This window comes from Notolepis coatsorum (genome assembly GCF_963971535.1).
Source record: "Notolepis coatsorum genome assembly, chromosome: 18".
NCBI lineage: Eukaryota > Metazoa > Chordata > Actinopteri > Aulopiformes > Paralepididae > Notolepis > Notolepis coatsorum.
Window position 1 is genome coordinate 9,064,524 of NC_140182.1, and position 25,000 is coordinate 9,089,523.

At 42.2% G+C, this 25,000-nt stretch overlaps 1 pseudogene across 1 annotated transcript in view; it reads left to right on the top strand.

Moving 5' to 3' along the window:
• The window catches only part of LOC311244820 (ATP-binding cassette sub-family C member 8-like), a 134,678-nt pseudogene that overhangs the window by 2,061 nt on the left and 107,617 nt on the right, over nucleotides 1-25,000 (top strand). Inside the window, exons 2-4 of the transcript in view lie at nucleotides 2,768-2,956; nucleotides 12,172-12,336; nucleotides 20,230-20,385. The product of the transcript in view is annotated as an ATP-binding cassette sub-family C member 8-like (transcript). The remainder of the gene's footprint in view (nucleotides 1-2,767; nucleotides 2,957-12,171; nucleotides 12,337-20,229; nucleotides 20,386-25,000) is intronic.

Sequence of the window (25,000 nt, forward strand, 5' to 3'; positions counted from 1 at the left end):
TCAGATTACAATTGTCTATTGCCTATATTTATTGAGAGTAACGTATAATATAACCGACCCTCATCTGCACCTTCTGGTCCACTTTTTCTCCCATTTTCTGTTTTTCTCCCATCCCAATTTCCTATCATCCAATTCAACCCTCCCCTGTCTCGAACGCTGTTTCTTGCCTCCCACAAGCCGGCTGCAATGTGGACTAAGTCATACATAGCACAAGTCCCCTCCGATACTCGAGGTAACAGCAGTCGCATCTTTTCACCTGCGCGGCGCGATCTTTCAGCGTCGGGGGTCTGGGCTTTGGAGGGGCGCCGCCCCCATCGCTTCCTGATTCTACTGCGCAGGCGCCCCAACCGACCTGTAGGAGTCGCTGTCCACAACGCCCGATCCCCACCCATCAGTTTCCCACCCCCTAATACGGCCAATGTGTATTAGTGTAGCCGGCGTGATCTTGTTGCGTTGTGTTTAGTCGATTCGACCCCTGTTAAGGGATCGCCCTGGGTGGGAGTTGAACCCCGATCTCCCGCGTCGCGGGCGGCATCACAGACCACTATACCAAGAAGTGAATTCACTTCTTGCTTCCGGGTCTGGATGCCTCTGGGGAGTGAGTTTACTTGCAGTACCGCTTACCATCCACAGCCACTGAACTACTTGTACCATCGTGACTGTGGATATACTGCGGTACCTCCGTTACATTAGTACGGACGACCAGCTAAACTGAAAGCAATGTGGAGCGCTGGGCTCGAACAGGCGAACCCAGCGTCTCCAGTATTCGTGGTGAGCGCCTTGCCCACTGCACCACGTAGCCGCCCCATCTGCACCTTTATTTACACTGTTTATTTTCACATTTTTATATTCAGATAAAATTGTATTGCCTATATTTATGTATTTCTTTTATTACCCTGCCCATACCTGTACCTCCTCTCCCCCCCACCCTGTGCTGCTCTGACGCCTGCATTTCCCCAAGGGGATCAATAAAGGAATGTCTTATCTTTTTTTTTTTATCCACTTTTTCTCCTCATTTTCAATTTTTCTCCCATCCCAATTTCGCCTCGCCAATTCTCCCTTCAATTCTCCCCTCCCCTGTCTCGAACGTTGCTAGACTATGCCTCCCACTGGTCGGCTGCAGTGAGGACCAAGCCTTGCATCACGTGTCCCCTCCGGTACACGAGGAGGCAGCCGTCGCATCTTTTCACCTGTACAGCGCGATCTCTCAGTGGCGAGGAGTAAGGCGCACCAACCGACCTGTAGGAGTCGCTGTCCACAACGTACGATCCCCACCCACCAGCTTTCCCACCCCCTAATACTGCCAATTGTGTTAGTATGAACGACCAGCCAAGCTGGTAGCAACGCGAACCCAGCATCTCCTGCGTTAGTGGCGAGCGCCTTGCCCACTGTGCCACTTAGCCGCCCAGGAATGTCTTATCTTATCTTATCATATCTTATCTTATCTTATCTTATCTTGTCTTATTCTATCTTATCTTATCTTATCTAGTCTTATCCTATCCTATCTTATCTTGTCTTATCTTATCTTATCTTATCTAGTCTTATCTTATCTTATCTTATGTTATCTTATCTTATCTAGTCTTATCCTATCCTATCTTATCTTATCTTATCTTATCTTATCTAGTCTTATCCTATCTTATCTTATCTTATCTTATCTTATCTTATCTCATCTCATATCATCTCATCTCATCAGAATCAGAATCAGAAAGGTCTTTATTGCCAAGTAGTTTTCACATACAAGGAATTTTATTTGGTTGTTTTTGGTGCGACATTGACGGACAATGACAAATTACGGTAGAATAAAAAATAAAAAGGTGGAATAAAATCAAATGGAATATAAACTAAATTAACATAGAAGCAGAATAGAATGGAATAGAATTATCAAATTAAAATTAAAATAGGATTTCTTTTTAAATAGGAATAAAAATAGGAACGTCTCACACTACCTAGGATGGTAAAGCTATGCCTCCTAAAGTGTGTAAACGGAAGTACAGGAAGTACAGGCTACAGGCTTTCCGGTTTCAACAAAACAATTATAGAGACAATATTTCCTCGTTTTTTAAGCCACTGCAACGGCTTTGCCTGAAGAATTTACTACATGACCGGGACGTTCTATAGCTTGTTTGCCGACAGGATTCGGGAAAGGTTTGGTCCGTTCGGAGGCAGCTTCCAGGGGAATTCTACCCCACAGACACACTTTCGGCCGTAGTTCTTTACCAGGATTTATCTCACGGAGGAGATACAACTGGGAACGAGGTTACACACGACCTAATAGGGCTGTCCCCGACTAAGGATTTGGATGGTCGACTATGATTGGCCAAAATTTGCCGTTATTCGACTATTGGTCGACCAAAAAAAAAAAAAAAAAGTATATTACATTTTTTTTTAATCATTCCATTTGGGCTGTGGGGGGTGCTTAATGTCTGAAGGAGTCGACTGAAGGCTTCTTGTCCTCTGCAAAAGCATGCAATTGGTCCACTGATGGATACATCTTGATATTTGTCTAGTCTAGTGTGTTCATTAGATGGGTGAAATCCTCTTTCAGTGCCTCTGTGCCTGTTTTCGTAGGCAGTTAGCCTCTGGTATGTGTTAGCCACGCTTCTAGGCCTCTTTTCTTTTGGAAAGAATGATACAAAAAAAATCTAATTTTTTTTTTTTTTTTACTATTCGACGGCCCCTAGTCGACTAATAGGGGTCAGCCCTACTACCTAACATGACGTCTTATCTTATCTTATCCTCTCTTATCTCTGTCCTCTCCTCCCCTCAGAGGCCCCAGGGCAGGGCTCCCCATGGCTCGACGTGGATCTGGCAGGCTCTGCGCAGGGCGTTCGGCAGGCCCCTCATCCTCAGCATCACCTTCCGCTTCCTGGCCGACCTGCTGGGCTTCGCCGGGCCGCTCTGCATCTCGGGGATCGTCCACCACATCAGCAAAGTCAACCGCACCGACCAGCCGCCGGTGAGGAGGACACGTTGGACATACTGACTGACTGAATACCAGTGTAACTGATGTGCATCTATACAGTAGAGCTGTTTCCCCGAAGCCTGTTTTTGTGGGCTTCGAAATTCGTCAGGGTTTTTCGAACGGACATTCGAACCTTCGTTTTTAATTACAAAAAAATATATTTGAAAATATTTCTTTTTTTTTAAATGTTTTTTAATTGTTATTTTTTTAATTTTTTTAAATATCCTTAAACGAAATCCTCAATTTGAATAACGTGATTAATCTGATTAAAAGAGTCTTATTTTTAAAAATTGAATCAACTTTTTTTAATGAATATAATAACTCACATAAGTACGAAAGTGATGGTGACGTCTTGATGGAGCGCCGAGCGGATGCAGACAGGCTACATCATGCTGCATTTACAGTAGATTCACTTTTAAAAAGAATCTTAAATTGTTTTGTTTTTTTATCCACTTTTTCTCCCATTTTCTATATTTTCTCCCATCCCAATTTCGTATCATCCAATTCAACCCTCCCCTGTCACGAACGCTGTTTCTTGCCTCCCACAAGCCGGCTGCAATGTGGACTAAGTCATACATAGCACAAGTCCCCTCCGGTACTTGAGGTAACAGCAGTCGCATCTTTTCACCTGCGCAGCTCGATCTCTCAGTGGCGAGGAGTAACGCGTGGGAGGCTCACGCTGCCCCCGACACTTCCTGATTCTACTGCGCAGGCGCACCAACCGACCTGTAGGAGTCGCTGTCCACAACGCCCGATCCCCACCAATCAGTTTCCCACCCCCTAATACGGCCAATGTGTATTAGTACGGACGACCAGCTAAACTGAAAGCAAATGTGGAGCGCTGGGCTCGAACAGGCAAGCCCAGCGTCTCCAGTATTTCATGGCGAGCGCCTTGCCCACTACGCCACGTAGCCGCCCATAATCTTAAATAGTTTTTAAATTGTTTTTAACACTGTAAAGTAAATTTTAGTTTTTGTTTTACACTAATGTAATTTTAGCTATCTTAATTGTTACAGTCGTTTCATTATGCATTGTGTGTACTGACTTTTAATAATTTTGTTTTTGCAATAGTGATTGTTTTTGTATGTTTTTTTTTGGTGTGTGTGGACCCCAGGAAGACTATAGCTGGTTGCTATCGCACCAGCTAATGGGGATCCCTAATAAAATAAAATCAAATAAAATGATGATAAATGTTTTATTTACATTTTTATGACGAGTCATATACTATAATAGTATAATACTATAATATTAGTGTAGCCTAATCTTTATCTGCAACTGTGAAGAAAAACCCCATTGGTTTAAACAGAATGAATAGACACATAAAAAAATGTATATATATAAAAAGAAAAAGAAAAAGAATTTATTAAAAGTTAAAAAATTCGAAAGTTGATTTAGAATTCAAATGCCAACGTAATGAACGAAGGTCCGAACGTTCGAACGTTTGGGCTCAGCCCTAATCTACAGCGCTATACGCTGGACATACTGACTGACTGAATGCCAGTGTGCCCTCGGGGGTGTGCCTCTCGTGGGTTCCATTTAAAGCATGAATGTCGGGACATATGGTTTGAAACTCAATATGACACTTTAATGTATAACGGCTCCTTTTGTACATGATGTCGGTGGCAGGTGCAGACTACACTCTTGAGTATCCTTCACTACAGTAGGCTGGACCCAAGAGCAGGAATGGGTTTAACATTCACAACGTCACACTGCTGACATGTACAAGGTCAAGAGGTCAGAGATCTGGCATAGGGATTCCTGAGGGGGGGTGGGGTTACTTGTTGACAATGCTGTGCACTACCAATTATATACTTACTATTACACTGTACTACTATACTTCATAGGTATATCAAACACTACCAATTCTATACTTACTATTACACTAATGATAATAATAACTGGACTTTTGAAGAAGTCTTTAATCATCATGCAGTGACACACACAGGAACACACACATGCAATTTTTTCTTTGGGTCGCCAATGAAATCGAGTCTCTGCGCTTGACCCATCCCGTCGTCCTCCTCCCCCCCCCCCCAAGGGCAGCCGGGAGCAGATAGGGGCTTCGGCGAGGGGGCCGCGCCCCGGGGACCAATCCAAGTGCCCCTGTACGTCTTCGTCAGGGAACGCAACAGCGTTAGCGATCTGTTGTACTATATACTACTATACCGCATAGGTATATCAAACACTACCAATTATACACTTACTATTACACTATACTACTATATACTAGGGATGCTCGATATTGGCTTTTTTCCAATACCGATATACCGATATTGTCCAACTCTTAATTTCCGATACCGATATCAACCGATACCGATATATGCAGGGTTCCCCCCCCCCCCCCCCCCCCCCCCCCCCCCCCAAAAATGGAATAATTTCAGGTAATTAACATTACATATCTCTTGTTGTGGAATTAACACAACATTATGCATACTTTTGACAATAAATAAAATCAGAATTTGTTCTTGCTTGCCTGGGTAAATAAAGGTTATAGAAATGTTAAATGATTTTTTTTTTTATATATATATATATTTTTAAACCGATACCGATATTTTCCGATATCACATTTTAATGCCAATATCGGCCGATAATACCGGTAGGCCGATAATATCGGACATCCCTAGTATCAACCAATTATATACTTACTATTAGACTATACATGTTAGAGTTGGGGTAGGTAGGTGTGCTGGACCCATGTGCAGAGTTGAATGGAAGAGTCGGAAACGATGGTTGCTCTTTCACAATTAACAACGTTCTTTATTGTGAAACAACGGAGCACGTAGGAAGGCACGTAGCAATAAATAATACAGGCGAGACGTGCAGTCTCCACAACCCGGTATAAAGTAACGAAGAATAGGCGAGACAAAACAAACTCCGCAAACGTCTAAATACGAAAACAAATACTTTGAACAGGGGAAAGGAAATGGGAGACAATCAGTCTCCAAAAAACGAGATAAGCAGTCTTAATCCGGTACTGGATGATGTTTGCAGGGCCCACATCAACAAGGTAAATACACTCTATAATAGCACGAATACAATTTAAGCAAAGCACGACACCGACCGCGGTATCACAATTATCCTCCAAGCGGAGGGAGCGATAACAAATGCTTCTGGTGGAGTACTCACGTATGTGATCAGTGAACAACTGACAACGTAACAGCATACCAGGGGAACATTATGAAGGGAGGTAAACAATACACAGCGGGCGTTAATCAGAGCAATCAGGACAGAGAAATAGGTGAAATACCCCAGGGTACCACCAGGGCTTTTGCTCCCAGGTGAGGCCAAAAACACCAAACGTCACAATACTACTATATACTACTATACCTCATAGGTATATCAAACACTACTAATTATATACGTACTATTACACTATACTGGTTAAATAATACTACTATACCTCATAGGTATATCAAACACACATACTAGGAAACACTACAGAGTGGAGGTGGAGACACAAAGACAGAGACAGAAACACAAAGACAGAGACAGAAACACAAAGACAGAGACAGAAACACAAAGACAGAGACAGAGACAGAAACACAAAGACAGAGACAGAGACAGAAACACAAAGACAGAGACAGAAACACAAAGACAGAGACAGAAACACAAAGACAGAGACAGAAACACAAAGACAGAGACAGAAACACAAAGACAGAGACAGAGACAGAAACACAAAGACAGAGACAGAAACACAAAGACAGAGACAGAGACAGAAACACAAAGACAGAGACAGAGACAGAAACACAAAGACAGAGACAGAAACACAAAGACAGAGACAGAAACACAAAGACAGAGACAGAGACAGAAACACAAAGACAGAGACAGAAACACAAAGACAGAGACAGAAACACAAAGACAGAGACAGAAACACAAAGACAGAGACAGACAGACAGAAACACAAAGACAGAGACAGAGACAGAAACACAAAGACAGAGACAGAGACAGAAACACAAAGACAGAGACAGAAACACAAAGACAGAGACAGAAACACAAAGACAGAGACAGAAACACAAAGACAGAGACAGAGACAGAAACACAAAGACAGAGACAGAAACACAAAGACAGAGACAGAAACACAAAGACAGAGACAGACAGACAGAAACACAAAGACAGAGACAGAGACAGAAACACAAAGACAGAGACAGAAACACAAAGACAGAGACAGAAACACAAATACAGAGACAGAAACACAAAGACAGAGACAGAGACAGAAACACAAAGACAGAGACAGACAGACAGAGACAGAGACAGAAACACAAAGACAGAGACAGAAACACAAAGACAGAGACAGAAACACAAAGACAGAGACAGAAACACAAAGACAGAGACAGAGACAGAAACACAAAGACAGAGACAGAAACACAAAGACAGAGACATAAACACAAAGACAGAAACACAAAGACAGACAGAAACACAAAGACAGAAACACAAAGACAGACAGAAACACAAAGACAGAAACACAAAGACAAAGACAGAAACACAAAGACAGAGACAGAAACACAAAGACAGACAGAAACACAAAGACAGAAACACAAAGACAAAGACAGAAACACAAAGACAGAGACAGACAGACAGAAACACAAAGACAGAGACAGAAACACAAAGACAGAAACACAAAGACAGAGACAGACAGACAGAAACACAAAGACAGAGACAGAGACAGAAACACAAAGACAGAGACAGAAACACAAAGACAGAGACAGAAACACAAAGACAGAGACAGAAACACAAAGACAGAGACAGAAACACAAAGACAGAGACAGAAACACAAAGACAGAGACAGAAACACAAAGACAGAGACAGACAGACAGAAACACAAAGACAGAGACAGAAGCACAAAGACAGAGACAGACAGACAGAAACACAAAGACAGAAACACAAAGACAGAGACAGAAGCACAAAGACAGAGACAGACAGACAGAAACACAAAGACAGAGACAGAAGCACAAAGACAGAGACAGAAACACAAAGACAGAGACAGAAACACAAAGACAGAGACAGACAGACAGAAACACAAAGACAGAGACAGAAACACAAAGACAGAGACAGACAGACAGAAACACAAAGACAGAGACAGAAGCACAAAGACAGAGACAGAAACACAAAGACAGAGACAGAAACACAAAGACAGAGACAGACAGACAGAAACACAAAGACAGAGACAGACAGACAGAAACACAAAGACAGAGACAAAGACAGAAACACAAAGACAGAAACACAAAGACAGAGACAGAGACAGAAACACAAAGACAGAAACACAAAGACAGAGACAGAAGCACAAAGACAGAGACAGACAGACAGAAACACAAAGACAGAGACAGAAGCACAAAGACAGAGACAAAGACAGAAACACAAAGACAGAAACACAAAGACAGAGACAGAGACAGAAACACAAAGACAGAGACAGGAACACAAAGACAGAAACACAAAGACAGAGACAGAAACACAAAGACAAACAGAAACACAAAGACAGAGACAGAAACACAAAGACAGAAACACAAAGACAGAGACAGAAACACAAAGACAAACAGAAACACAAAGACAGAGACAGACAGACAGACAGACAGACAGAAAGACAGAAACACAAAGACAGAAACACAAAGACAGAGACAGAAACAAAGACAGAAACACAAAGACAGAAACAGAAACACAAAGACAGAGACAGAAACACAAAGACAAACAGAAACACAAAGACAGAGACAGAAACACAAAGACAGAGACAGAAACACAAAGACAAACAGAAACACAAAGACAGAGACAGACAGACAGACAGACAGACAGACAGACAGACAGACAGACAGACAGACAGACAGAAACACAAAGACAGAGACAGAAGCACAAAGATAAAGACAGAAACACAAAGACAGAGACAGACAGACAGACAGACAGACAGAAACAAAGACACAGACAGAAACACAAAGACAGAAACACAAAGACAGAGACAGAAACACAAAGACAGAAACACAAAGACAGAGACAGAAACACAAAGATAAAGACAGAGACAGAAACACAAAGACCAGACAGAAACACAAAGACAGAAACACAAAGATAAAGACAGAGACAGAAACACAAAGACAGAGACAGAAACACAAAGACAGAGACAGAGACAGAAACACAAAGACAGAGACAGAGACAGAGAAATGCAAACATGGCACCCCACGGGACATGTTGTGATTCCCACCTGGCTTTTAAAAGTTTGATGCAACGTTTATAGCGTTTATAGAGCTGCCACCCCCGAGCACACCTGTCTGTCATGATCTAATCAATTATTTATACGGCTTCTCAGATTCCACCTGGAGCAGACTGTCTCACCTTCTGTAAGAATAGCTCCTCCATTTGAAAGTCACAGAGGGACGGGGTGGAATATGAAAGTTAATGTGCTATACAAATAAAGTTATTATTATTAATGTGGAAACAGTACTGTTAGATACACACACGAGTGATATCAAAGTTAATGTGGAAACAGTACACATACAGTACACTATTAGATATACACACACGAGTGATATCAATCTTATAATAACCGCAGAAGACACTGGCGTAAGGCAGGAATAGAGAGAATTGACCCGAACGGTCAAAATATGAATTCTATGTCTGAGACAGAGAGAGACAGAGAGACAGGTAAGAGAGACAAAGAGAGAAGGAGAAACAGACAGAGAGAGAGAGAGAGAGAGAGAGAGAGAGAGAGAGAGAGAGAGAGACAGAGAGAGAGAGAGAGAAATTTAATCGACGGCTGATCAATAATTCATAGTACTAAGAATAGAAGAATTGATCTGCTACAATTAATTTATATCCTAAGGATATCCATTTTTTCATTCCCTAATACCCTGAACAATTATTCAATTGTTTACGTGTCAACTGAAAAAGTTCACACATCCTTCACATAATACATATCGATGTGGTCAAATACACTTTAATTAATTTGTTTTATTTTGTATGAAATACTGAAGCCCATGTTGAAAGCAAATCAATAGATAATTATTGGACACTATTTACCCATTTTTAACGATACACTGGAGCTGTATTGATTGACAGTTTTGATTGAAAACTTTATTAACAGATTGCAGAATGGGTACAATACAGTACGGCTCAATACACACAATTGTTAAGGGGATGATGCAGACCAGAGAAAGACTTTCGTCTTGTTTACATCAGGGTCCCTCATTTTCAATTCACCATAACATTTATGACACGACGTACAGGTAGACAGTAACATCCAGATATTTATGACATACAAGATATACAAATATACAGTACTGTTTAGGAGACAGAGTTTCTAAAAGAGAGTATATACATTTGAGGGGGAAGAAACTGTATATTGGAGGGGGTTGGGTCGGGGGGTGGTTTGGATATTAACCGGGGCCATTTTCGAATTTCAGCTTCCCGTAGGTGCTCTTTGAGAGCGGTTTTGAAGGTGGGTAGGGATTCACATAATTTTATGGGTAGGGCGTTCCACATTGATGTGGCATAATTGCAAAACGTGTTTAGTCCCTTGTTTGAGCCAAATCTGGGTTGAACATGATTTGTGGAGCTCCCTCTGGTGTTGTGGTCGTGGTATTCACTGACCTTTGGGAAGTATTTTGACAGTGATGAATGAATATGGCAGGATCCTCCTGTCTGAGAGCTGACTGTCTCTCTCTCTCTGAGAGCTGACTGTCTCTGTCTCGCTCTCTCTCTCTGAGAGCTGACTGTCTCTCCCTCTCTCTCTCTCTCTGAGAGCTAACTCTCTCTCTCTCTCTCTGTCTGAGAGCTGACTGTCTCTCCCTCTCCCTCTCTGAGAGCTGACTGTCTCTGTCTCTCTCTCTCTCTCTCTCTGAGAGCTGACTGTCTCTCCCTCTCTCTCTCTGAGAGCTAACTCTCTCTCTCTCTCTGTCTGTGAGCTGACCGTCTCTCCCTCTCCCTCTCTGAGAGCTGACTGTCTCTCCTTCTCTCTCTCTCTGTCTGAGAGCTGACTGTCTCTCTCTCTCTCTCTGACTGTCTCTCTCTCTCTGTCTGTCTCTCTCTGTCTGAGAGCTGCCTGTCTGTTAGAGTTGGGGTAGGTAGGTGTGCTGGACCCATGTGCAGAGTTGAATGGAAGAGTCGGAAACGATGGTCGCTCTTTCACAATTAACAACGGTCTTTATTGTGAAACAACGGAGCACATAGGAAGGCACGTAGCAATAAATAATACAGGCGAGACACGCAGTCTCCACAACCCGGTATAAAGTTACGAAGAATAGGCGAGACAAAACAAACAAACTCCGCAAACAGGGGAAAGGAAATGGGAGTCTCCAAAAACGAGATGAGCAAACTAATCCGAAACTGGATGATGTTTGCAGGGCACACATCAACAAGGTAAATACTAGGGATGTCCGATATTATCAGCCTACCAATATTATCGGCCGATATTGGCATTAAAATGTGATATCGGAAATTATCGGTATCGGTTTAAAAAAAGAAAAATTATTATTATTATTTTTTTTACATTTATTTAACCTTTATTTACCCATGCAAGCAAGTAAGAACAAATTCTGATTTAATTTATTGTCAACAGTATGCATAATCACAATTATCCTCCAAGCGGGAGTGATAACAAATGCTTATGGTGGAGTACTCACGTAGGTGATCAGTGAACAACTGACAACGTAACAGCATACAGGGGAACATTATGAAGGAGGGTAAACAAAACACAGCAGGCGTTAATCAGAGCAATCAGGACAATCAGGACAATCAGGACAGAGAAATAGGTGAGGGCAAAACCTCTCTCTCTCTCTCTCTCTCTCTCTCTCTCTCTCTCTCTCTCTCTCTCTCTCTCTCTCTCTCTCTCTCTCTTTATGTCTGAAAGCTGACTGTTTCTCTCTCTCTGTCTCTCTCTCTGTCTCTCTCTCTCTCTTTATGTCTGAAAGCTGACTGTTTCTCTCTCTCTCTCTCTCTCTCTCTCTGTCTCTCTCTCTCTCTCTCTCTTTCTGTCTGAAAGCTGACTGTTTCTCTCTCTCTCTCTCTCTCTCTCTCTGTCTGATAGCTGACTGTTTCTTTCTCTCTCTCTCTGTCTGATAGCTGACTGTTTCTCTCTCTCTCTCTGTCTGATAGCTGACTGTTTCTCTCTCTCTCTCTCTCTCTCTCTCTCTCTCTCTCTCTCTCTCTCTCTCTCTCTCTCTCTCTCTCTCTCTCTCTCTCTGTCTGATAGCTGACTGTTTCTCTCTCTCTCTCGCCCTCTGTGCTTTCAGAACAAACTCCTGGGGAACTACTTTATCTCCTCCCAGGAGTTCCTGGCGAATGCCTACGTTCTGGCCGTGCTGCTGTTCTTCGCCTTGCTGCTGCAGAGAACCTTCCTCCAGGCCTCCTACTATGTGGCCATCGAGACGGGCATCAACCTGCGTGGGGCCATACAGGTAAACACATCGAGACGGGCATCAACCTGCGCGGGGCCATACAGGTAAACACATCGAGACGGGCATCATCAACCTGCGCGGGGCCATACAGGTAAACACATCGAGACGGGCATCAACCTGCGTGGGGCCATACAGGTAAACACATGGAGACGGGCATCAACCTGCGCGGGGCCATACAGGTAAACACATGGAGACGGGCATCAACCTGCTGCGTGGGGCCATACAGGTAAACACATCGAGACGGGCATCATCAACCTGCGTGGGGCCATACAGGTAAACACATGGAGACGGGCATCGACCTGCGTGGGGCCATACAGGTAAACACATGGAGACGGGCATCAACCTGCGTGGGGCCATACAGGTAAACACATGGAGACGGGCATCAACCTGCTGCGTGGGGCCATACAGGTAAACACATGGAGACGGGCATCAACCTGCGTGGGGCCATACAGGTAAACACATGGAGACGGGCATCGACCTGCGTGGGGCCATACAGGTAAACACATGGAGACGGGCATCGACCTGCGTGGGGCCATACAGGTAAACACATGGAGACGGGCATCGACCTGCGTGGGGCCATACAGGTAAACACATGGAGACGGGCATCGACCTGCGTGGGGCCATACAGGTAAACACATGGAGACGGGCATCGACCTGCGTGGGGGCCATACAGGTAAACACATGGAGACGGGCATCAACCTGCGTGGGGCCATACAGGTAAACACATGGAGACGGGCATCGACCTGCGTGGCACGGCCATACAGGTAAACACATGGAGACGGGCATCGACCTGCGTGGGGGCCATACAGGTAAACACATGGAGACGGGCATCAACCTGCGTGGGGCCATACAGGTAAACACATGGAGACGGGCATCGACCTGCGTGGGGCCATACAGGTAAACACATGGAGACGGGCATCGACCTGCGTGGCACGGCCATACAGGTAAACACATGGAGACGGGCATCGACCTGCGTGGGGGCCATACAGGTAAACACATGGAGACGGGCATCGACCTGCGTGGGGCCATACAGGTAAACACATCCAGACGGGCATCAACCTATACGTGGGGCCATACAGGTAAACAAAGCGGGGCTCGCAACAACTCACTTTTGATGCTCCAAGGTGTTTTTAATTGTGACAAATAATAGCAGCAGATACAACGTTTCGACCCTTCCGGTCTTTTTCAAGTATGAACATAACACAAAATTACTAATATTTGTATACAGGAAATTAAATAGATTAGCTATCAGCCCCACCTGATGGTCAGGGGCGGTCCCAAGACTTGCATGATTTTTTTTTACACATTTTATACATGATTTAGTAACAATTTATCTTTTACCTTTGAAATTTTTTAGGAGGAGATTTTCTTTGAGAAATATATCTATATATATTACATATATTAAACACAGTATTAGACATCATTTAAAGATAGGCAGCGATGTGTAAGGTACTTTCTTTGGACCCTTACAGGTAAACCAAATCCAATCGAATGTATTTGTAGAGCCCGAAAATCACAGCTAATTGCCCCCATTGGGCTTCACAGATCAAGAAGAAATCAAATCAAATGTATTTGTAAGGCCCGACAACAACACACGTTAATGTCCCCGTGGGCCGGACACGTCAAGAAGACACATCACAATAAATCAAGAACAGAACAAAAACACCTTGAAGTCCAAACATTTTTAAAGGGGAACTATCTTATAAATGGCCTTTTTGAGTGTTTAGCATTGTTTCCTAGCTATGTGAACTTATATTAATATGATCTATGTCTCAAAATTCTCATATTGGCGCATTCTTCCAATTCTCCTCTCACAATATTCACCCTCACTGAACTGAGTCGTTTGAAAATGTGCCTATATGTGATGTCATATAGTCACTGCTGCATGTTAATGTTCAGGCGAACACGACGCTCAGCAGGCCCGGCGCAGTGGTTTAGGAGCCCAGGCTCAAAACAGCTCCAGATCTTGAGGTAGAAAAATTCTGTTTTTGAGGACTTGATTAGAAATACAAAACAATGAATAAAAAAAAATATATATATTACAGAGGTGTTCCATAGACTCACAGGAATTGTGTAAAAGTGCCCAAATAGTGAAAGAAATAGTAAAATAGTTCCCCTTTAAATAAATAAAATAAATGCAACACTCCCAGACATACCCCACGCAAAGGTAAGGAAAAACTCACTAAAACCTAGCAGTATAGGATACAAATGCACCACAGGCAATGTGGAGGAGAGAAACCTTAGAAGGGCCGTTCAAGGGGGGATCTCCCTTCTTAGATGTCGGTGATAATAGTGTTGCAATAAAACAAGAAACATCACAATAGATCCGGAACAAAAATACACTATAAAATCCACATATGCAACACTCCCAGACGTTCCCCAATGAAGATAAGGAACCACTCACTAAAACCTAGCAATAGGGGAGAAAACACCACAGGTGATGTGGAGGAGAGAAACCTCAGAGCTGTTCAAAGGGGGGATCCCCCATCAGGGTGTCTGTGATAATATAGTGTTGCTCTGGGTGATAGATGGATGGAACATAGAACAAGCGAATAATTGGTATGTGTATGTATATATATATATACATGTAATAAAACACATATACATACATACCATAGTAGCAATAGTATGTAAAGTACATAAGAACATTTAAAAATTAAAATAACAATAGAGCTAAGAACAAAAAAGCATAGGAATACAAGCACTGGTATGGAAATAAGATGAAGGCTCAAAGTCAAGGCTCAAGGTACTGAGCAAGGGGATGAATGAAGGGATGTCTTATCTTATCTTATCTTATCTTAGCACCAGTCTCACCCCAGCACTACGTCATGCCAGGCTTAAGACACGCAGACCTGCTGTTTACCTACAAGGTGCCCAGTGGGCACTGGGCAGTGATGTACCTGAACTAGTGTTGTCACGATACTGGAATTTCGAACTTCGATACGATACCTTGAAAATATCGATATTCGATAGCATTTTCGATACCACAGGGGAAAAGGTTCAATCTTAAAATGTAAAAAAAAAGAAGAAGAAAAAAGATACATTTTTTTAAATACATTTTGCTTTTGTTGCTGGTTGATTCTCCTCAGCTTCTCTCTGGTACTATAAGAGAAGATAAATATAACACTTGTAAAACCCTTTGTTTATCTTTAGATCACACATTTAAAAATAACTAAATGATATAATCTTAGAAATTAAGTAAACACTGTAATCTCTGTTGCATCATGCAACTTGTAAGTCGCTTTGGATAAAAGCGTCAGCTAAATGACTAAATGTAAATGTAAATGTAAATGTACCTGACAAACTGAACTGTTTGTATTACAGTCATATTCCAACTTAACTGAATGCACATGTGTGTGTGTGGACTACTGTACTATTACAGGTATTGAAATAAACAATGCAACTTCCTTATACAAAAAAAAAAAATATATATACATATATATATTATGAATAATTAAATATCGATATTGCGGGAAATTAGTATTGAAACTGTTTTACATATTCAGAATCGATATGTATAGAAAAATTGATATTTTTGACGTCGTTCAATGAACGATCGTTCATGAACTCGTTCATATTTTGGGCCAACGTGAACTGAACATACTGTATTTCATCTACACAGTACATTTTGCAGAGTAAATCTTACTCAAACTGAGTACATGTTACTCAAACTGAGTAAAATGTACTTAGTTTGAGTAAAGTTTACTCTGCAAAATGTACTGTGTAGAATAGATGAACGTAATTGTGAGCGTAATTCATTCTCGCCGCCCACACACGCACACGCACACACACACACACGCACACGCACACGCACACACGCACACACACTCAAGGCAATGGTAGGGGAAACACTGATAAATAATCACATGGAAATTCCAGTATTCTGATTGCTGTCTGTGGTTCTATTTGGGTTGTGGCAATCATTTTGACAAATAATAGCTTGCATATATAAATAAATAGATAAAATAAATCAAATCAAGGGCTTGGCGCAAAAGGGGCATTTTCTGAATTTTACAGGAGAGCAAAGTCAAACGCCAAACTCAATTGAAGGTAGTTAAATTATAGTGAACTTGTCAAATCAAGAGCTTCAAGATCAACTTTCAAACTTTGCAAAAGGTTGTTTTGTCTTTTTCAGACCAACCGGCTGAAGCTCTATAGACCTGGGCCCTCATTTATCAACGTGGCGTACGCACAGATATGTGCGTAACCCGTGCGTACGATCATTTCTAAGCAAAGTGTGGGATTTATCTATTTGAACTTGTGCTTGACTTTGTGCGTATATTTAAGCACAGGTCGGACCATGCGTAGCTGGCGCCGGTGGTAGAATATTTTTACAACGTGGAAATAAGCACTGACTGCGCTCCGCGTAACTCAACTCGTTATTATTTTGCGCATATATTGCAGAAATACAGGAACGTTTTGATTATATTTAAAAGGTTTTGCCATTGTTAAACGTAATAAGTGGAACCCCGAAGCTGTAAGCAGAATACAAGTCATATGAACACCCACGATATAGTGTTCTTCCCCCTTCCTATAAGAAAGAATAAAAAATGCATTGCAACGAGAACAGACTGAGGTTATTTGTTGAGTGTATGTGTATACAAAACCCTTGCAATAAATGTGTCTTAAATGAATGAAAAGCATACATGCTCTGGACACAGAGCATATATCGTGTGGGTGATATCATGACTTGTATTCTGCTTACAGAATTTCACTTATTTAGTTTTACAATGTCAAAGCCTAAATCAAAACGTTCCCGTATTTCTGCAATCTATGCGCAAAATAATAACGAGTTGAGTTCTAACAAAGAACGTATTACATGCTGGTATGCTGATAGAGTAAACTATTATATGAATATGAATAGGAATATGATATAAGGTATACACTGGTCCGTCCGCGAGGTGCATTGTGCTATTATATATGCGCAAGTTACTGTTGCATAATGTAGGCTATGGCTGCTATTATTATGTAATTCATATAGGCTACCTAATAGTATATGATTTTTAGAGGCATCTATTTTGTTGTCGGTATTAGGCTAATACCGACAACAACAGGGGGGGACCCTGATGTAAACAAGACAAACGTCTTTCTCAGGTCTGCATCCCCTTAACAATTGTGTGTATTGAGCCGTACTGTATTGTACCCATTCTGCAATCTGTTAAATAAAGTTTTCATTCATTCATTCATTCATTCATTCAAAATAGATGCCTCTAAAAATCATATTAAATCGAACACAACTAATAAAGGTATTCATATTACAGCACGGTTATAATGACACACCACCAACGCCAAACAGTGGTCAACGAACAGTCTTTATTAGTATTTTGAGCTGTCCAGGCAGAATTGCAGCAATGGTCTTAGGGAGCCGTTGATATCTGACATCACCGTGTACAAGTCAGCCTTTTATTAATCCCATAACACCGGTTGTGTCTTCTTGGTTCGACAGCGCCTCAGTGAACAATCTCCCGTGAAGTTTCTCAGAGTTCCGCTCGGGTCAGTCCATTATTTCACATCCCATGGGGGGTGTTTCATGACCATATATTAGGGATGCTCGATATTGGCTTTTTTACCGATACCGATATTCCGATATTGTCCAACTCTTAATTTCCGATACCGATATCAACCGATATCAACCGATACCGATATATGCAGGGTTTCCCCGTCCAAAAAACTGAATAATTTCAGGTAACTAATAATTTCACTGTATATATATATAACAAATATTGTTATTGTTTTAAAAAAAATTTAAACCGATACCGATATTTTCCGATATCACATTTTACTGCCGATATCGGCCGATAATATCGGTCGGCCGATAATATCGGACATCCCTACCATATATGGATAATAAACTAGCATAGACGGTAGAACAAAGAGGTATTTATCAACACGGAGGAACGTAGGACCTGTGTACGCACGTTGATAAATCCCAATATTTCTGTGCGTGCACACATTCTAAATTCTGTGCTTACGTATGAAAATAGAATATTTTCTAAGAAAATTTGATAAATGAGGGCCCTGGACTGTTGCAAAATATGTTTTACTGGAAGAATCCAAATCAATAGAGGCTTCAGAGTTCAAGTTTCAAGTTTGTTTATTATTTGTCACAACAATGAGCCCCTGAGAGTGCGCTACATACAAGTAAATACATATAAGTAAAGAAAATAAAAAAAAAGTAATTAAAAAGTAAGTAAAGGAATGTTCAGTCAATATACATATATACAATATACAATACAGAGTAAAATTAGTAACAGTTAGGTACAATGCAGAAATGAGATGAGGTACAAAACTTAGGGTAGGGTGCAAATGAGGTATGAATGTAGTGCAAATCTCTTTAATAATAGATACATATAAAGTAGGGATGCTCGATATTGGCTTTTTTACCGATACCGATATTCCGATATTGTCCAACTCTTAATTTCCGATACCGATATCAACCGATATCAACCGATACCGATATATGCAGGGTTTCCCCCCCCCCAAAAACTGAATAATTTCAGGTAACTAATAATTTCACTGGATATATATATAACAAATATTGTTATTGTTTTTATTTTTTTTTAAACCGATACCGATATTTTCCGATATCACATTTTACTGCCGATATCGGCCGATAATATCGGTCGGCCGATAATATCGGACATCCCTAATATAAAGTGTGTTAAAGTATCTGAAGTGAGTAAAGTGAGTGGTAAGGTGAGTGTTTGTTTAAAGTGATTGTGTACATGTGGATGTGTGTGCAGTAAGTGTAGATGATGGGTTGTTACATAGTGTTATTGTCGTTGAGCATCCTGATGGCCTGGGGATAGAAGCTCCTTCTGAGTCTCTCTGTACCGGCCATGAGACTCCGGTAGCGCTTGACTGACCGCAGCAGTCCAAAGAGGCAGATGTTTGGGTGACTAGAGTCTTTGGTTATTCTCTTAGCCTTGGCCCTGCAACGCTTGTTATAAACGTCCTGGAGAGTGGGAAGCCCAGCTCCAATTGTGCGCTCTCGGCTGAACGGGCCACTCTCTGTAGTCTGCTGCGGTCTTGTGCGGTGCTATTCCCAAACCAGGAGGTGATATTGCCAGTCAGGATGCTCTCTATTGTGCACGAGTAGAAGTTCTCGAGGATCTTCTGACTCACGCTGAACTTCCTTAGGCGCCTAAGGAAGTAGAGGCGTTGTCGTGCCTTCTTCACTACACTGTCAATGTGTGTGGTCCATGTCAAGTCCTCGGATATGTGGACTCCGAGGTACTTGAAACTGTTCACTCTCTCGACCGGTGCCCCGTCGATGCTGAGGGGGCTGCAGTCCCTGGAGCTAACACTGTTCAGCTAGCTAACGTTAACTGGACCCCTGTGTGTCTCTCCGTTCCTCCAGACTAGCTTTTTTTTTTTTATCCACTTTTTCTCCCATTTTCTATATTTTTCTCCCATCCAATTCAACCCTCCCCTGTCACGAACGCTGTTTCTTGCCTCCCACAAGCCGGCTGCAATGTGGACTAAGTCATACATAGCACAAGTCCCCTCCGGTACTTGAGGTAACAGCAGTCGCATCTTTTCACCTGCGCAGCTCGATCTCTGAGTGGCGAGGAGTAACGCGTGGGAGGCTCACGCTGCCCCCGACACTTCCTGATTCTACTGCGCAGGCGCACCAACCGACCTGTAGGAGTCGCTGTCCACAACGCCCGATCCCCACCCATCAGTTTCCCACCCCCTAATACGGCCAATGTGTATTAGTACGGACGACCAGCTAAACTGAAAGCAAATGTGGAGCGCTGGGCTCGAACAGGCAAGCCCAGCGTCTCTGTCATTCGTGGCGAGCGCCTTGCCCACTACGCCACGTAGCCGCCCCCGTTCCTCCAGACTAGCTAACGTTAACTGGACCCCCTGTGTGTCTCTCCGTTCCTCCAGACTAAGATCTACAACAAGATCATGCGTCTGTGCACCTCCACCCTGTCCATGGGCGAGCTGACCGGGGCTCAGATCTGCAACCTGGTCGCCATCGACACCAACCAGCTGATGTGGTTCTTCTTCCTCTGCCCCAACCTGTGGGCCATGCCGGTGCAGGTGAGGCTGCTTCAGTACCGCTTCACTTCCCCTCTATTCCTGTACTCCATTCGATTGGTTCCCATGTTGTGTTGTATTGTTTTAATTGTGTTGTGTTGTGTTGTTTTAAAATGTGTTGTGTTGTTTTAATTGTGTTGTGTTGTGTTGTTTTAATTGTGTTGTGTTGTGTTGTTTTAATTGTGTTGTGTTGTTTTGTGTTGTTTTAATTGTGGTGTGTTGTTTTAATTGTGTTGTGTTGTTGCGTGTTGTTTTAATTGTGTTGTTTTAACTGTGTTGTGTTGTTTTAATTGTGTTGTGTTGTTGCGTGTTGTTTTAATTGTGTTGTTTTAACTGTGTTGTGTTGTTTGAATTGTGTTGTGTTGTTGCGTGTTGTTTTAATTGTGTTGTTTTAACTGTGTTGTGTTGTTTTAATTGTGTTGTGTTGTTTTGTGTTGTTTTAATTGTTTTGTGTTGTTTTAATTGTATTGTGTTGTTTTGTGTTGTTTTAATTGTGTTGTGTTGTGTTGTTTTAATTATGTTGTGTTGTTTTAATTGTGTTGTGTTGTTTTAATTGTGTTGTGTTGTTTTAATTGCGTTGTTGTGTGTTGTTTTAATTGTGTTGTGTTGTTGTGTGTCGTTTTAATTGTGTTCTGATCCATTACGTTTTTTATTTTGTACTATTTTGTTCTCTTTGTTCTGCTTTGTTTGAGCAAGAATCACATGATTGGCTGAACGCACGTTGGAGCTATTTTCGGGGAGGTAGTGCTGTCATTTCTTCTTTTTATGGGGGTGGGGTGGCGGGGGACGGGGGGGGGTAGGCTATATCACACATTTCACTCTGGCCAGCGCTGTCCAACACAGCGGTGCTGCACGCAGTGGACTGAGCCATTAATCACACGACACCACACACTGTGCTGTCGCCATCAGCAAGGTGTTCTAGCCACTGCACTGCCACTCTGTCAGACATTGCATTCAAGCGCTAGCTACATTTCACCCCACTTGGTGAAGCTACAGAAGTGATCTAATGATGTAAACCACGACTTAGTGAACATATCAATAAGCTACAAATCACCACAATACTGTTCGTCACACCAGAGAGAACAAGATAAGAGAGAGAACTGAAGGTAGTTTAGGTGAAGTGTGCTGCTCGTCACACCGGAGAGAACAAGATAAGAGAGAGAACTGAAGGTAGTTTAGGTGAAGTGTGCTGCTCGTCACACCGGAGAGAACAAGATAAGAGAGAGAACTGAAGGTAGTTTAGGTGAAGTTTGCTGCTCGTCACACCAGAGAGAACAAGATAAGAGAGAGAACTGAAGGTAGTTTAGGTGAAGTCTGCTCGTCACACCAGAGAGAACAAGATAAGAGAGAGAACTGAAGGTAGTTTAGGTGAAGTGTGCTGCTCGTCACACCAGAGAGAACCAGATAAGAGAACTGAAGGTAGTTTAGGTGAAGTTTGCTGCTGCCATCACGTGTGGCTACTCTTCAGCATTAGCTAGCAGTAGCAGCATGTAAACAAAGAGTGCTGAGAACTAGAGATGTCAGATATTATCGGCCTATTGTACCCTCCCTCTCCTAGGGTGCAGTCGCATCCTCCTCTCGCTCTCCGCTATCTGTGCTCTGTGCTTCGTGCCGTTTGTCGGACTATACTCAAATCAACTCGAAATGGTTCTAATCAGTGGATTGCATATTTTCGTCCAGAAAGCAGAATAAGGCTAACCCTCTCTGCCTCTTGGGACATTTCAATCAGGCTACCAACTTGAAGACGTGGACATTTGGATTATTATCGAAGCTTTTGGATTGCAATAAGAACATTTTGGATCTGTTTACCGCGCACAGGACCTACCAAAATGAACTGACTAAGACACTTGGACTAACACATTCAGTCATTTGGACGGAGTTGTTAAAACTCACTCCACTCAAATCAATAGAGTTATAATTCACTCTACTCAAAATCAAATTTAAATCGACATGGCTGGAAGGAATGTTGCCAGCCAGTCAAAACAAACTCCGGACGACTCACCAAGGACGAACCAGAGAGCTGCTGATAAGACTTTGCAGTGAGACTCCCCCCCCCCCCTCCCGCAGATGCTCGCGCCAAATATGGCAGTGGAGCTACAGTACAAGCCCTCGAGAATCACGTCCCCATTGCCACTCATCTACCACTCCAATGTCACTTTAGAACTCACTCAGGTGTTAATTTTCGGGGGATGGTACTTCATTTAAGTGCTTCCCCAGGGAGGGGGTCGGGGGCTACTGCCCTCAGACCCCCAAGATAATTTTTATATGGGCAGTCTGACTTGGCGTACTGACCATATATTAGTGTTGCAATGCATGATAAATAAACAGTGAAAAAATCTAAGAAATCGGATGGGGCTGGACATTTGGGACGAATAAAAATGTACGATGAAAATCTCCCCAGCCGTGGAGGTGTGAAATCTGGCCCGGTCGAGAACAATAGGAGTCACAAAATCAGAGTGGTGAAGTAGTGGCAGAGTAGCAGTAAATGCCTGACTTCTAAGGGCTTCTACTGTACTGTGGCTGGGGGGGGCCACCAGGATGTTTCTGTCTCGCCCTCCCTTGGATTGCAGATCTGTCATCGATATGGGACCTAATGTAATTTCTTCGGACCGATACAGCCATCCCCTGTGCCGACCACTCCCTACTGTTCTTAATGAACACACATGTACACACACACACACAAATCCATAAAGAAGACACAGAAAGGCAAGAGTCCGCGTAAAACACACCCCCGCAAAGTCACACCCGACAAAATAAAAAATCACTGGTCTGGGTTCAGATTTGGGCTGTGAAAGTGATGGGATTGGACAGTAAGGCCGCATCGGTTGTTTAAGACGTGGTATATGGACAATATGTTGGGGCATTGAGGGGTGTCAACAATTATGTTATTTAAATCCAAAATAAACCACCATTTGGTCTCCTAGAAACTGAACCAAGAAAGAAACATAATATGTAAGAACACACAAGACATCCTATCTTTATATCTACCTCGTCTGACAATAGTCACCTGGGATTTTTAATGGCTGGTGGAATTCAGGTTGGAATGAAAACGTTAATTCTTTCTGTGAAAACGTTTTGTTCCTTTCATCCTTCAGCAGGTTGCATCAGCCATGCTCACTTAGACTCTCCTTTCCTACTAGAAAAAATACTCGTATTGCACTGCGTTAGGGGAGCGTTTGTAGGGATTTTTGATTACTCCAATCTCCGTTTGTTTTATTTTTCATTTATTTATTTATGAATTTTCTTTATACTAGATAGAGAAGTGAGAGACACACAGGCAGACATGGGCCCTGCAGTCAATTTCAATAGGCTGTAAACAAAGAGTGCTGAGAACTAGAGATGTCAGATATTATCGGCCTACCGATATCATCGGCCGATATTGGCATTCAAATGTAATATCGGAAATTATCGGTATTGGTTTTCAAAAAAGAAAAAATATATATAATTTTTTTACACAGGCAAGCAAGTAAGAACAAATTCTGATTTTATTTATTGTCAAAAGTATGCATAATGTTGTGTTAATTCCAAGACAAGAGATATGTAATGTTAATGACCTGAAATTATTCCGTTTTGGGGGGGGGGGGGGGGGGGGGGAAACCCTGCATATATCGGCATCGGTTGATATCGATTGATATCGGTATCGGAAATTAAGAGTTGGACAATATCGGTATATCGGTAAAAAAAAACAATATCGAACATCCCTACTGAGAACCAAGATGTTAACCAGTCAGTTATCTCAACTCCTTGCAGTCTTTGACTGAGTCAGGAGTCCAGGAGAAACAGATAGAATCATAAATTATACATAAACCAAAATACACACGTCTCCAACGCTGTATGTAGTCAAACAGAGGAAAGGCTTTGAAGTGAAAACTTCAAAGCCGCCAAGAAAACAAATGAGCAGTATTTGATTGAACAATCACATAAAACGTTTCATTTTGGTTTACACGAATTTAATATATATGCCTGATGCTTTTTCAATTCAGTTACATTTATGGTAGCCCACGTCCGTGACTGTGACGCACGCCAACAAGGTTTGGCCGAGAGAAATTTCAAAGGTACTCACAAGTTGCACGAGGGTCTTGGACAGATAATCGCAATGGTTTGAAAGCTCGGCGTTGCTAATAAACATTTTAAATATTTTTTATAAACTGGTCAACACTGCTCCAAACGGCTTTAGCTGCCTGATGCGCCTGCGCTGTGATCAGGCATCAGTAGGGTGACCAGGTGTCCCCCTTTTGGTTGTACTGTCCCACCATTTGAGACCGCGTCCCACATATTGAGAGGATGTCCCTCTTTTCGAGGCAAAAAAATAAATATCGAACACAAGACATTCCTGTCAAGTGATAAAGTTTGAATATTTAAAACAGATGTTAGGTGGTAACAAGCCGGCTGCCAGTGCCAAGATGAATGTGGAGAGATATAATTCTGTATTTAATTTGTATTTATTTTGATTTAACCTTTATCTATTTGGTGAAGACGAGTTATTCTAATAAAAAAAATTACATTATCTATCTGTCCCACTTTGTCCCACCAAAATCATACTGTTGTCCTGCTTTTGGACTTTTTGCATCTGGTCACCCTAGGCATCAGGCACCCAATGCCGGAAATAAAGCTGTGT